Raw genomic sequence first — 15,819 nt, forward strand, 5'->3', positions numbered from 1 at the left:
TGGACCGGCAACACAAAGGTGTCGCGCAAATCTATCCATTTTTTTTCAGAATCTATTTTGAGAAATCCAGATGGACCTCGTCGAACTATTGCTCCAACTTTTCCAAGTACCACTTTGAACCATTTCACATCGAATTGTATCATGGAGAAGCTATAGTAATCCGCCATAACAATACTTTGCAAGTTTCCAAAATACTCCATCTCATCCACAACCGTATTTGGATCCGTTCCTCGTCGCCAGCTCTCTTGCTGAACCTTGCCATGATACCACAGTCCATTGTGGAGCGCGTTTTGTTAATACGCTCCACGCAAAAATATCGTCCGCGCGACTATGCTGCACTATATATTTTGTACTGTACATTGAAACACTCAAATTAGATGTCGCATATAAAATTTAGATGCGACAAATTCTAAATACCTCATCACCTTTGGACAACATCTCCTTGAGAATTCCCACTTCTCCATTGAGATCTCTGTCCCTTCGCGAGACGCTGTAATCAAAGCTCCATACAACCATCGCGTTGACATAAACCACGGTATCTCCTCCATACCCTCGGGATATAGAATTGGTTTCAATGATGCGTACTATGTCAAAGTTCAGCTCGCGCTTCCTCTCGATCTTGCCTAGCAATCTGGTACTTGGCAAGCCACATCTCCATAGAGGCATGGTGCAACATACAAAAGCGATTGACCTTCTCCTCCATTGAGGCATCCATTTTTTTTTCCACCCCATTTCCAACCACCATATCTCTAGTCAGTCTATCATTGTCCTTCAGTGACCATAGCATTTCGTTATCTGGCTGGATCCACCGTTGGTAGCCATTGTGAAATGTACACTAGTGCCTCAGACACCAACCAATCTTCAGCCATGCTACCTTCTGGCCAAGCTCATTGTCACACAAAGCCTTTCAGGGTTTTCATGAAGCGCTCCAAGAAGAATATCCATCGTGTATGGACATGTCCAATAATCTCCACTTCATCTACAAGATGCACAAGAAGGTGGATTTGTATCATGAGTATGTTGATGGGCAGGTATTTCTCAAAGAGACATACCGTCTCCACTGCTCCCCGTCTTGCGGATTCAATAGAGGATGTCTTAATCTCCTTCTGTGAGATCCATTGCATCAAAGTTGACAACCTGTAAATGGCCCCATGTATTTCTAGAGTAAGACATCTTGCGATCGCGATCGGTAGTACAAATTGCCATAGATGAGAAAGCATTATGAATAATGGCTACACTCCAAATAGCAAAATGCGCACGCCAATTACAATCCATTCGTAGTACAAACTTGACATATCTTATGCCAGTCATGGGATTTTAGCCTTGGGTCGTATTTAAAAAATGTAGACCTGAGAGAACGCATCATACCCGTCGGAGTGCGGATAGACTTGACTACTTGCTTCACAATGCACTCTTCTTTAGTGGACAAAACCCAAGGAGTGCGAGGTAGCTGCACACGACCATTAGCACTCGACTGGGGCCAAAGCGCCTCCATCTTACCTACCTCCAAATCCATTCGCGCCCCTATAGTGTTTCTCTTTCCTGTGATGTGGTCCCATAGCAAGCTACCCACATTCTTGAAAATATGCATGGGATCCAACAAGTGGTTGATCTATAAGTGGGTCCAATATGGCAACTCATAGAAAACTGAGAACCGCCACATTCCGCTTGGATGTGATTCTGCGTGGACCATTTTCAGCTCATATCAGCTTGCGGAGTTCATACGCGTTGGAGGTGATCCAAGAAAACCTTCCTTGAGTTCATGATCCTCTGGCAAGAAAGCAGTGTGTCCTTGATATACCATCTTCTTCATGGTTCGTGACCTTCGGGAGTCTAACTGTGGCCCACACAATGGACGTGCATGATAATTTGAGGTAACCAGACCTGTTCCAACACCATGACCCAGTGAATACAAGCTTGAATGATATAAAATATAGATATTACCAACGAGAACGAAGGCCTGTTCACCTGAGCACTCTCCGAATCCCGGAAAGTCATGCATCGTCCATATGAGAATGGCTCGAATATTGGCTGACCGTTGACCATCGCGTCTGCTCATATCTTGCACGATGATCCTCTCGTCCCACAAGATCTTAAGCTCATCGATAATGGACAAAGATACACGTCCATATTTTTGACATTGTAGCGGTCGGGGACGAGTAAGCTAAGGATGAGATGTCCTTTCTTCGTAGAAAGCCATGGAGGAATATTGTAGTTGACAAGGACTATAGGCCACACACTGTAAGAAGTTGAGCACAGACCGAATGGGTTCATGCCATCCATTGCAAGACCGAGCCGAAGATTCCTTGGCTCTTGGGCAAAGCCTGGGAAGGTAGAGTCAATGTGGCTCCATGTGTGTGAATCCGCTGATATTCGTTGAACTCCATCTGTGGATCTATTCTACGCATGCAACGTTGTCAAGATCACCATGTTGAACGTACGAAACATGTGGTTTATGCGGGGGATAAGCAGAAAGTGTCTGAGAACTTTTTGAGGGATGGTTTGCTCTTACAAGTCCTGTCGATACATGTGAGCACCACACTTTGGACATGTCTCCATAGTCTTGTATTCTCCTCAAAACAGTATGCAATCGTTGATACATGCATGGATATTGTTGTAGTCCATGCCAAGATTTCGTAAAACATGTCGTGCATCATTACGAGACTCAGGCATGGTATTTGCAGGTGGTAATATATGATATTTCAATAACTTAAAAAAAATCATAAACACCTTGAAAAAGCACAAATGTTTTTAATAATAGTGCCGAAAAAAAAATTAACGTAGTATATGTACAAGGTACCCGAACAACTCGGTCACACTCGTATCACTCCACCCATATTTTGCTTGTACACTTCAGAGTGCAAACAGTGTTTTCAAGCGAGATACTCGCCACCCATCATATAATGGTATGGATGCTTCCTCTCAAGCAGATTAGAAGTCTCGATATCCATGGGAATCAATGCATCGATCATTGCCTTCATCTCAAGCTCCAAGATCTACAATCGCCTGATCAATGATCTCAAATTGAAACTTGCCAAATCGTCGTATGTGTTTTATAGACAATTGACGTTTTCGTCTAATTTCCAGCTTGCATTGAGAGCAAGGACACGGGATACGCTGATTAAGATACGCCTCGTGATCTTGAACAACAGGACCTTCATCGTTTTCCATTTTGTCTACGTTACAACAAACAAATTGTTTTTGTTATCATTCTTTTTTTTCTTAAATTGTTATCCTCTCCTTCCATCTCTCTCACATTTTCTACGCTATGACTACGACCACGACCATGACCACGACCACGACCACGACCACGACCACGACCACGACCACGACTATGACCATGACCACGACCACAACCATGACCACGACCACGACGACCATGAAGACGACTATGACCATGACTATAACTACGACCACGACCACGACCATGACCATGACCACGACGACTACGACCACGACCACGACCACGACTACAGCTACGACTACAACCACGACCACGACCACGACCACGACTATGACTACGACAACGACTATGACCACGACTACGACTACAACTACGACCATGGCCACGACCACAACCACGACTACGACTACGACTACGACCATGGCCACGACCACAACCACGACTACGACTACGATGACCACAACCACGACCCACGACCATGACCACAACCACGACCACGACCACGACCACGACGACCACGACTACGACGGCCACGACCACGACCACGACCACGACCACGAATACGACCATGACTATGACTACGACCACGACCACGACTATGACTACGACTAGGAGTACGACGACCACGACCATGACTACAACCACGACCACGACCACGACCATGACCACAACAACCATGACTATGGGTAGGTTGCACTCACTAAGAATAGGATTGGCGATTCACCTCATCTTCTCTCTATCATCAATAGAATTCTCCTTTACCATTTACAGCTCACCCATCTTCTCTCCACACTATTGCACACTACAATCTCTATGAAGGCATGAGATTGGGATCTCCACGATACCAAAGCATGATCTCTAGCTTGATGCTTGCATATATACTACTACTACTCATGGAATAAACCTTAAAATAGTTATTATGCTCAAATATATGCTTGTTAGAGCATAAATTTTTTTCTAAGACTATTCTAAGGAAGAAAGAGGGTTAATGATAAAAGAGCGTTCTTCCTTGTAAGTGATTTTATATTATATTTATTAATTAAAATTGATAGTTGAAGATGAGTTTCCTAAGAGATCTTGTGGTGATGTTGTTTTAGTTTTGCGAAGCATATATATGAATGATGTTGTTTTAGTTTTCTGTATTTGTCTTTTTAAGAAGAGATTGATTTTTATGGAATATCCAAAGTTATTTTTGGGATTACGTTATAAAAAATGAATGTTTTTCATACTGATAGGCTGATTGCCTTGGTTGTATATTTGCGTGGTGGAGGCTAGGACAAGCCCCATGTATGAGAGGTCTCTTTGCAACAAAAACATTATGCTAGGAGGCACAAGTATGCTAGGGCTCTCTAGCTATATATTCCTTAGGTTTGTTGAGGATCGGCCAAACCCCTATGAGCCTAGGATGAGCTTATTGTAAGGTCCTATTTACTTTTCTCTCTTTTTCTCCCTCTCTCATTTCCTCTCCCTCCCTCACCCTGACCCTTTCTTTCTCTCTTTCCCTATTAGGTTTAATGATTTTTCTCTTTTTCTCTCTCCTCTCTCTCTCTCTCTCATTTCTTTTTCTCTCTCCTCTCCCTATCTCATTTCCCTTTCTCTCTTTCTCTCCCTCTCTCATTTCCTCTCCCTCCCTCACCCTGACCCTCTCTTTCTCTCTTTTCCTATTAGGTTTAATGATTTTTATCTCTTTCTCTCTCTCTCTCTCATTTCTTTTTCTCTCTCCTCTCCCTCTCTCATTTTCTTTTCTCTCTTTCTCTCTCTCTCTCTCTCTCTCTCTCTCTCTCATTTCCTCTCCCTCCCTCACCCTGACCCTCTCTTTCTCTCTTTCTCTATTAGATTTAATGATTTTTTTCTCTTTTTCTCTCTCCTCTCTCCTCTCTCCTCTCTCATTTTTTCTCTCTCCTCTCCCTCTTTCATTTCCTCTCTCTCATTTCCCTTTCTCTCTTTCTCTCCCTCTCTCATTTTCTCTCCCTCCCTCACCCCAACCCTCTCTTTTTCTCTTTCTCTATTAGATTTAATGATTTTTTTCTCTTTTTCTCTCTCCTCTCCCTCTCTCATTTTTCTCTTTCTCCTCTCCCTCTCTCATTTCCTCTCCCTCCCTCACCTTGACCCTCACCCACACCCTCTCTTTCTCTCTTTTCCTATTATGTTCAACATTTTCTCTCTTTTTCTCTCTCCTCTCATTCTCTCTTTTCCTTTTGCTCTCTTCCTCTCCTTCTCTCATTTCTTCTCCCTCCCTCTTCCTCTCCCTCTCCCTCCCTCTTCCTTTCCCATTTCCTCCCCCTCTCCCTCTCCCTCTCTTTCTCTCTCTTTCTCCCTCCCTCTCCCTCTCTCATTTCCTCCCTCTCCCTCTCTCTCTCTCCCTCTCTCATTTCCTATCCTTCCCTCTCCCTCTCCCTCCCTCTCCCTCTCTCATTTCCTCCCCCTCCCTCTCCCTCTCTTTAATCTCCCTCTCTTTCTCTCTCTCTCTCTCTCTCTCTCTCTCTCTCTCTCATTTCCTCCCTCTCCCTCTCTCAATATACACAAATTATACAAAAAAAAGAGAGAGAATACACTCTCCCTCCCTCTCATTCTCTCATTTCATCCCCCTCCCTCTTCCATTTCCTCCCTCTCCCTCTCCCTCTCCCTCTCTCTCTCTCTCTCTTTCTCATTTCCTCCCTCTCCCTCTCTTTATCTCTCTCTCTCTCCCTCCCTCCCCCCTCTCTCACATTTCCTCCCTCTCCCTCTCCCTCTCCCTCTCCCTCTCCCTCTCCCTCTCTTTCTCTCTCATTTCCTCTCCCTCTCTCAATATATATACACAAATTATATAAAAAAAGGTAAAAGAGAGAGAGAATGTACTCTCCCTCCCTCTCCCTCTCTTTCTCTTTCTCTCCCTCCCTCTCCCTCTCCCTCTCCCTCTCCCTCTCCCTCTCTTTCTCTCTCATTTCCTCTCCCTCTCTCAATAAACACAAATTAAACCCTAAACAAGTAAAAGAGAGAGAGAATGGACTCATCTTAAAGATTTGTAGGAGGGTTTGGCAGCTCCTCTTCGCGACGGCAACTCCTCCTCTTCTTCACGAACAGTGGCAGTGGCGGCGGCAAGCCTTCTTCCTCTCCCTCTCTCACCCTCTATGCAAAACGGTCTCTCTCTCTCTCTCTCTCTCTCTCTCTCTCTCTCCCTCTCGAAATGTTTCACAAATGCACGAAATAAAATGCGCTCGGGTTTCGGACCGGTTTTTTTCTCTATGGGGCGTCACTACCTGCCGTCGCTATTTCTGCGTTTCCTTGTAGTGAAATATGGACGTGTATCTTCATCCATTAGTCAATGAGCTTAAGATTTTGTAGGAGGGGATCACTGTGCAAGATATGAGCAAGCGCGATGGTCGATGGTCCGTCAATATTCGAGCCATTCTCATGTGGATGATGCATGACTTTCCGGGATTCGGAGAGTGCTCAGGTAAATAGGCTTATGTTCTCGTTGGTAATATCTATATTTTATCTTGTTCAAGTTTATATTCACTGGATAGAGGTGTTGGAATAGGTCTGGTTACCTTAGGTTATCATGCATGTCCATTGTGCGGGCCACAGTTAGACTCCCAAAGGTCACGAACCATGGAGAAGATGGTATATCAAGGACACACTGCTTTCTTGCCAGAGGGTCATGAACTCAGGGAAGGTTTTCTTGGACGACCTCCAACACATATGAATGCCACAAGCTGGTACGAGCTGAAAATGGTCCACGCGGAGTCACATCCAAATGGAATGCGACGGTTCTCAGTTTTGTACGAGTTACCATATTGGACCCACTTACAGATCAACCACTTGTTAGATCCCATGCATATTTTCAAGAATTTGGGCAGCTTGCTATGGGACCACATCACAGGAAAGAGAGACACTATAGGGGCACGAATGGATTTGAAGGAGGTAGGCAAGATGGAGGCACTTTGGCAGTAGTCGAGTGTTGATGGTTGCATGCAGCTACCTCGCGCTCCTTGGGTTTTGTCCACTAAAGAAGAGCACATTGTGAAGCAAGTAGTCAAGTCTATCCGCACTCCGACGGGTATGATGCGTTCTCTCAGGTCTGCATTTTCTAAAGACGACCAATTATCAGGGCTAAAATCCCATGACTGGCATAAGATATGTCATGTTTGTACTACAAGTGGATTGTAATTAGTGTACGCATTTTGATATTTGGAGTGTAGCCATTGTTCATAATGCTTTCTCATTTGTGGCAGTTTGTACTACCGATCGCAATCGCAGGATGCCTTACTCCAGATATACGTGGGGCCATTTACAGGTTGTCGACTTTAGTGCAATGGATCTCACAGAAGGAGATTAAGGCGTCCTCTATTAAATCTGCAAGGCGGGGAGCAGTGGAGACAGTCTGTCTCTTTAAGAGATACCTGCCTACCAACATACTCACGATAGAAATCCACCTTCTTGTGCATCTTGTAGATTAAGTGAAGATTGCTGGACCTGTCCATACGTGATGGATGTTCTTCTTGGAGCGCTTCATGAAAACCCTGAAAGGCTTTGTGCGACAACGAGTTCAGCCAGAAGGTAGCATGATTGAAGGTTGGTTGGTGTCTGAGATGCTAGTACATATTTCACAATGGCTACCAACGGTATATCCAAACAACAAAATGCTATGGTCGCTTAAAGACGATGATAGACTGACCAGAGATGTGGTGGTTGAAAATGGGGTAGAAAAAAGAATGGATGCTGCAATGGAGGAGAAGGTGAATCGCTTTTGTATGTTGCACCATGCCTCTATGGAGATATGGCTCGCCATGTACCAGATCGCTAGGCAAGATCGAGAGGAAGTGCGATTTGAATTTTGACGTAGTACGCACCATCGACCGATTTGATATTCCGAGGGCATGGAGGAGATGCCGCGGTTCATGTCAATGTAATGGTTGCATGGAGCTTTAACCGCAGCATCTCTAGCAAAGGGGCGAAGATATCAATTGAGGAGTTGAAATTCTCGAGGAGATGTAGTCCAAAGGTGATGATGTGTTTAGGATATGTCGTATCTATATTTTATATGTGACAACTAATTTGAGTGTTTCAATGTACAGTACAAAATATATAGTGCAGCGTAGTCATGTGGACGGCATTTTCACATGGAGCATATTGACAAAATGCGCTCCACAATGGTCTGTGGTATCATGGCAAGGTTCGAGCAGGAGAGCTGATGATGAGCAACGGATCCAAACACGGTTATAGATGAGATGGAGTATTTTGGAAACTTGCAAAGTATTGTTACGGTGGATTACCGTAGCTTCTCCATGATACTATTTTATGTGCAATGGTTCAAAGTGGTACTTGAAGGAGCTGGAGCAACAGTTCGATGAGGTCCATCAAGATTTCTTGAAATAGATTCCGAAAAAAAATGGACGGATTTGCACGACACCTTTGTGTTGCCAGCCCATTATGAACAGGTGCATAAACTCATTTGTTTGTTAATTGTATTATGACATGGTACATGTTACAATAGTTTAATCTCTCTTATACGTATTTGTGAACATGTAATCTTTTATCCAAACCCTCGACAACCTCGATGGTAGTATGTTATACCTTCAGCTCCCCGAAGTGCGAGAGTATATGATCAAAGTGATGTTTTGAGCATAGATGAGGACAATATGTAAATAGAGGAATCGATATTGCAAGGCTCGGGTAAGTTACTCATGAATATATGTGTGCATCACGTGGATTCAAAACAAGGTATTTTTAAAATACAATTTTTCACTTACTCAATTCGTTGACTAATCGCTTATAAGGGTACATAAGATATGCATTTTAAGTGAGATCATTTTTTAAAGATTTATATTACCGTGCTTTGTATGATTTAAATTGATTATGCTAATATCATTTTTTGTTTGTGCAGGTGACCTTTTCAAGATGAGTCGAGGGATGAGCGATGAGGAGTTGCAGGATATCTTCACTCACATGTCTCCAGATCAGATGGCGAGATTCAGAGACATGGCGGACTAGGAGCTGTCTCGGACATCACCAGGCTGCTCTATTAGATCTACTTCGGCGCGATCATATGCTTCAGCTTCGAGTAGACGAGGTCGACGCTCCATACTTGGGCCAGAGGGAGGGAGTGCTTCAAGGTCAGGGGGATGCTATAGAGATACGGAGGCAGTGAGTCTGCGCGGTCGGCATGTCATATAGGTGCGACTCCTCGCTCTTGTGGCGGTTCTAGGGAGCGTGGCTCAGGTGGTTGCTGTGGAGGCACGGACGTGGTTTCTCCGTCTCATCGTTTTGCTGGAGTTGCGTCACCTCCAGGATTTGTCACACCTGTGGGGGCGTCTACTCCAGTTACTCCGGCTTTTGCAGCCATCTACAGATGGCACCCCTATGGATGCTACACCGATAGATACTACCCTGGTCGGTACACTGAATGTACAGGGGTCTCCTGGATATGCCCAGGAGCGTGGACGCAGGTGGGAGAGGACCCATCTTAAAGCATACCCCAGAGGGATATGCCTATCTTATTGATGACAGGTCAGGAGCCATCATCATGAATGATGAGAGGAGGAGTGTAATGGCTCGCATGACAGAGTTATGCCAACAAGTTTTTCGGCATAATGTCTTAGATCATTGAAAAACATACTGGAGGGGAGCAAGGACTACATAGTAGCATCCTTGCATGAGGAGTTTTTGATTCCAGCCACAACAGATAGATTTTCTACGGGCTGGATGATGGACTGCATACATGCATATATGTCACATAGATGATCAGATGCACGCAAGGCACTCAAGAGTGGGGCTGCAAAGCCTGAGTGGCTAGACGCGGACAACTGGTGCCGACTGAGGAAGGAGGCTATAGATTCTCTAGGACGTTGGAGTCAGCAGCGCGAGAGGTAGCGAGGGCACGACTAGAGGCTGGAGTGGTCCATCATCTTGGGAGTGGTGGCCATAGGACATATCTGGAGGACTTTGTAAGTTTTTCTTTTGTTTTGCTTGCTTATTTTTTTGCAATATCATTTGTACTGACAATCATGTTTCTAATAGTTAGTATTTTGTTTTCTTTGTAGCACTCCATTACAAATCGCGATCCGACTAGCCTTGAGACTCGATATACAGAGAGGCATAGTCTCACTACATTGATCGACCGATTGTATAGACGCAACAGCCCTATAATTCACTCATCTTTCTTGTCCGTAGTTACCATATTTAATTAGAAAGCATTATTGTATGGGGGACTAATGTGTAGTTGTTTCTTTTTTTATAGAGTCCATTCGATGCTCCTTTGCAGCGGGACGAGCTTTCAGATGGTGAGGATATATAGCTCGCCCTTGGATCCCTGGAGCTCACACACCCTTCTTTTTTGGTCGCTTGATCTATGTAGACATTTTCTATGTAGTAGTGATATCTTGTCATGATTGTACCAATCACTTTCATTATGCGATCATGTATTTATTTCATGTATCAGTGTTATGATTTAAGTACACTTTGTTTTTGTTGACACGAGCATTGTACACAGTGCAAAAACTATTTTGTATGGCCCACAATTTTTTTCCCCTGTTACCATCACTATTAGCGTCGCAAATTTACCCTGCATGTGTCGTTATTTATGTCGTTATTAGCATCGCAGAGTGTCGTTATCAGCACCATTATTTGCATCGGTATTAGCGTCGCATTTGCGATGCTGATACCGACACTGATATCGGCTATTCTATGGTGTCACCACAATAACGATGCTTTTTGCAATGACGGGGGAAAATTTTGTTATTTACATTTTCATCACTTTTAATGTCGGTATAAGGCCTTTATCTTGTAGTGTTTCTAGATTGGGCACCATGTATTTACCCATTGAAAATGACTTTACTTCTTTCGGGAGTTGGCTTAGAGTACCCACCGCAAGGGATTGTGCCTCTTTTTTCTTGGGAAATATCTGTTTGACATCTTATTCATCTTCTAATGTGCCATCCATTACTTGATTGGAGGAGTTTGCTAAGACTTCAATGGAGCTAGATCCATTACCGTTTTGCAAGCCATATAACTTCATTACCACTTTGTTGGATTCTCTACTTGGGGTTATGGTTCCTTTGAACCAATCTGTACTTGCTCTTGCTTCAAAAAGCTGTGGTCTTTCCAAAAGCAAAGGATATGAGGTCTTGTAGAAATTTGGTTTTACCACCAAATAGTATCTTGTTCTTAGGGTTATATTTACATATGGAAGAATTCCCAAAGGCTTAATTCTGCTATGGTGTTTGCTAGTCATATAAACCATTGTGTAGGTTGCATATCTTGCAATCCTAACACTACAAGAGGGGGGAGGGGGGGCTAGCGATGTTGACGAGTGTCGCATATGCAATGCCAAAACATCGCTATACGCATCGTTATATGCATGCTGCATTGCGATTCGCTTAAGGATACAATATGTGACATTTTTGCATCGCTTATATGACATATTATGCGTCACATATGCGTTAGCAAGCGTCGTTTAAGCGACTCAAAAAAAGGCATCACTTAAGCAACACTCAGATGTTTTTAAAAAAAAATTTGCATGGCACTCCTCACACGCTCTCACTCACACACATAACTACTTTCTCTCTCTCACTCACACATATTTGGACTATCTTTCTCTTATATACACATACAATTTCTCTCTCTCTCTCTCTCTCTCTCTCTCTCTCTCTCTCTCTCTCTCTATCTCTCTCACTCACACACATACTTGCTCTCTCACTCTCTCTCGCCCTTACGCACACATACACTTATTCACACACACACACACACACACACACACACACACACACACTCTCTCTCTCTCTCTCTCTCTCTCTCTCTCTCTCTCTCTCTCTCTCTCTCGTGCATGCAAACACAACATTGAGTATAAAACAGACGTGCTCTCATACAGAATGACACATACATCGATCACTTACGCAAGACACAACATGGATCATGATATGTACTTTCTTTTTTATTTTTTAATTAGGGATTAAAAAAATATCAAACATGAGAAAATTCACAAAACTTTAAAAAACACTTTATCAAACATGAAATGATTCACAAGACCAAAACTAAACAGATATATATATATATCAATATATATACAATGTCATGGAATGTGTTACATGAATCTGATCAAGTATGTGGGAAAGAGTGGGAGAGGGGAGCTAGTGATTAAATGCACTATCCGATGATGTGCTGTCTGCATCTCCATGGGGCCTCAGTGGCTTTAGAGGTACTCGTGCGGCAACAGCTCGGGTCCGCTTCTCATCTATCCTCTTGCCCCTCTGCCTCCTCTCAGGCGACAACATCCATATCTCTCTCACCATGAATCTCTTGCATCAATAAAGATCAAGTATTGAAAAAAGTAACAAATTGAAGTATTTAAAAAATACTTGAAAAAGTATCTAAAAGTAATAGAATGGATACTCACAAAATGGCGTGTTGGAGGAAGCCTCCTCTGAAGGGCTATGTACCCCTCAGAAGTTGTTGTGTGAATTTCTGCTGCCATCAGGGGGATGACTGTAATCTTTTGTCTATTCAAAAATAGATCCAAAGTTAGATTATTTTGGTTATTTTTCTTTCTTCTATGCTTCTAATTTCATAAAAAATAAAAACCTATGGCATATACTTACAAAATTAGCAACAAAACCATCTCTCCCCATGCAACCCAGATGAGATGTATGTCTGCTCGAGACTTTGGCCATTGTTGCCTCCTATATCAATTCATTGAAATCAAAGGACAAATGATATTATACAATTTTAACTCTATAGAAAATTTGAAGTCAAAATACTTCGATAAAGCGATTAAAAAATATACTCTTTGTTGTGGATATGTCACTCGTAAACAGTACTCCCGACAGAAGTATGTCCATGACTCCTCGAGAAATCCAATATGCCTCTTGTTGCTGGGATCATGTGTATACCTCCTAGTTGTGTTTAAAAAAAGAATGTCAATATACTATTTTGATTTTATATTTCTTACATTAGTACATGCGCTCTATTTGTGAGTCAATGAATAAAAAAGATCAGCACCAAGTTTAATCTCTTTTATCTCTATTTATGCAGATTCAAATTCCTCTCGTACACCATCACCTCCCATTATAGTCATGGTGGTCATGCGGCATTCATAATTCTAGAGAGTGCTCCTTCACGTGAATTAGATTCTTCATCTTATCATGAGGAGGAGCGAATTCTATGTTGGTGTGATATATGTTTAGGCTTGTATTGGAGGCCGTGACACTAGTGTCATTCCCATGAACCAGAATATGGTGTTTTGTTCATGCACCAATGCCAGCACAACAAGATCGGCCTATGATTAGTGTTCTTTACATCCTATTTACATTATTTTCATTTTTTTTGAAGATACATATTAGTAATCATCACGTTACATATGTAGGAATATGCAACTTCATTTGATGGTGAAGATGACATCTATGACCGAGATGCTCATCATTCTCGTACACGGCTTGGTCAAGAAATCCAATTGCTGCAACTTGATATCTTACAATAGCCCCTACCTCGTGGCTTTGAGAGTGTGATGTCTCATGATTATGCATTGCCTGATCATCTACGATCTCTTGTGCAAACGTACGATCACATGCTCTACAAAGGATGGTAAGGAGGATCACTTCCTAGAGATGGAGAGACTTTTAGCTTTTGGGGCACTCACTATATGATAGCTCCTTCTAGTATTCCAGATGGAGGGCGTGGCCTCTTCATTGCACAATACCTACAAGTTCCACCTGATTTAGAGGTGACACTTATGTGCTTTTGCGAACTCATATATGGATGGGGTCCATGGCACCAACTAGTGCGGTATACTTTGAGCATGAGCACTTATGGTATGTGCATCAATGCAATGTCTCTTTCAGATAGAGGCATCACTCATGCTCAAGGACATAAACTTTATGTAGATGGGAGACCATACACACAAGGAAACATGACAGGTCTAATTAATAGCAGTCAAGGAAGAAGCGCAAGAACCAATTGCATATTTGTGGAATGTGAAAATGTTCATGAACTAGGATACATGAGTAGAGATGTTCTAAGACATATTCTCGTCAATGCCATTAGATCATTGCGTGTCGGTGATGAACCACTGGCGAACTATGGATTTCGCAGACCTGCAAGAGTATCTCCACCTTTGGATTGAAGTTTGGATTATTTACTTCTCTTAGGATGGTCCTTTTCCTTGGATCATCCCTTTCTATGTATACTCGTTCAACTCTCTATATATGGAAGGATGAATTGTGTTCTAATTTGTTTTTTCCAGCTTCCTCAATCTTTACATGTATATTTGAGAATAACGAGATCTTTGTTTAATCAGATTGTCTCCTTGCTTAATGATGAATATAGAGAATGATGTGACAGGTTCTAGCTTATGATATAGAGAATGATGTGTGCCTACCTCTCATGGCACCTCTCAAATGCCAAATTAGTATATGAGACTCCTTCGCAAGAGTGATCCAAAAAGTTATGATAGTTTGAATAAACTTTATGACACGGATTTTGGAAAAGTGCACGAAGACTTCAACAATGATGATGACATGGCATGGACGGGTTTATTAATGATTATTATAAAGAAGGTGAAGTAGGGGAGGATGAAAGCTTTCTTAGAGCTGAAGCACTTTAGCAAATCTACGAAGGCTCAAAATTGTCACGATTTAGTGCAACTTTACTTATCTTGGAGTAACACATCCGTTTCAGCACTATTAAAGTAAGCTACTTCTCAATGTTTAGTGCGTTATTTAACAAAATCTAAGAGTTATGTTTGCTTGAAATGCTGCAGGCTACTATCAAAAAAGTTTTTACCTACAAACAATGTCCTTCCTACATCAAGAGACGAGGGGAAGAAGATGATCATTAAGCTTGGATTGGACTACAACACGATTCATGCATGTCCCAATGATTTTATTTTATACAGAGGTGAATATGAGAATGAGGAGAGATGCCCAAAATGTGAAACATCACATTACAAAGATGTAAGTGGAAAGATCCCTCGCAAGGTGGTTTGACATTTTCCATTGGCTCCCTGTATACAACATATATTTCAAACCCCAGAGTTAGCAAGACTTATGGATTGGGGAGCAAAGAATGTAAGTACATATGGGATTATGCAAATTTCCTTGGATTGTCTTGCCTTCAAGAATATCAATTCAAAGTGGCCAAAATTTGAACAAGATCCGCGACACATTAAGATGGGTGTTGGATTGGATGGTGTGAATCCTTTCTCCATGCATTCAAGTAAATGGTCCACTTGGCCAATAGTTCTTGTGAACTATAACTTGCCACCATTTATTTGTTTTAAGAAACAACACCTAATTTCGTCCCTCATAATCCCAGGAAAACATCGTCAAAGACCTTAATGTTTATTTGGCTCCTCTTATCGATGATCTCATAGTCTTATGGAGAGGCATAGACGTGCTTGAGGTGTCAAAACAAGATGACAAAAGAAGGTTCAAGTTCGTGGAATTCTAGCATGGACTATACATGACTTTCCTGGCTATGGATTTCGTTCAAGTATTCGATTGTGATTTAAGTAGCACATGTGGGACTATTTTCATATCAATTTAATCTTTCATGATCATGCTAAATATTTTACTATGGATGCAAGGTGTTCAACCAAGGGTTATAAAGCTTGTCCCTTATGCACTGATTGGTTGAAATCTACGTATAGTAAGCATCTCAACAAG

Source organism: Lygodium microphyllum, chromosome 8 (genome assembly GCF_053477565.2).
Source record: "Lygodium microphyllum isolate KBCC chromosome 8, Lygodium_microphyllum_v1.1.10, whole genome shotgun sequence".
Lineage (NCBI taxonomy): Eukaryota > Viridiplantae > Streptophyta > Polypodiopsida > Schizaeales > Lygodiaceae > Lygodium > Lygodium microphyllum.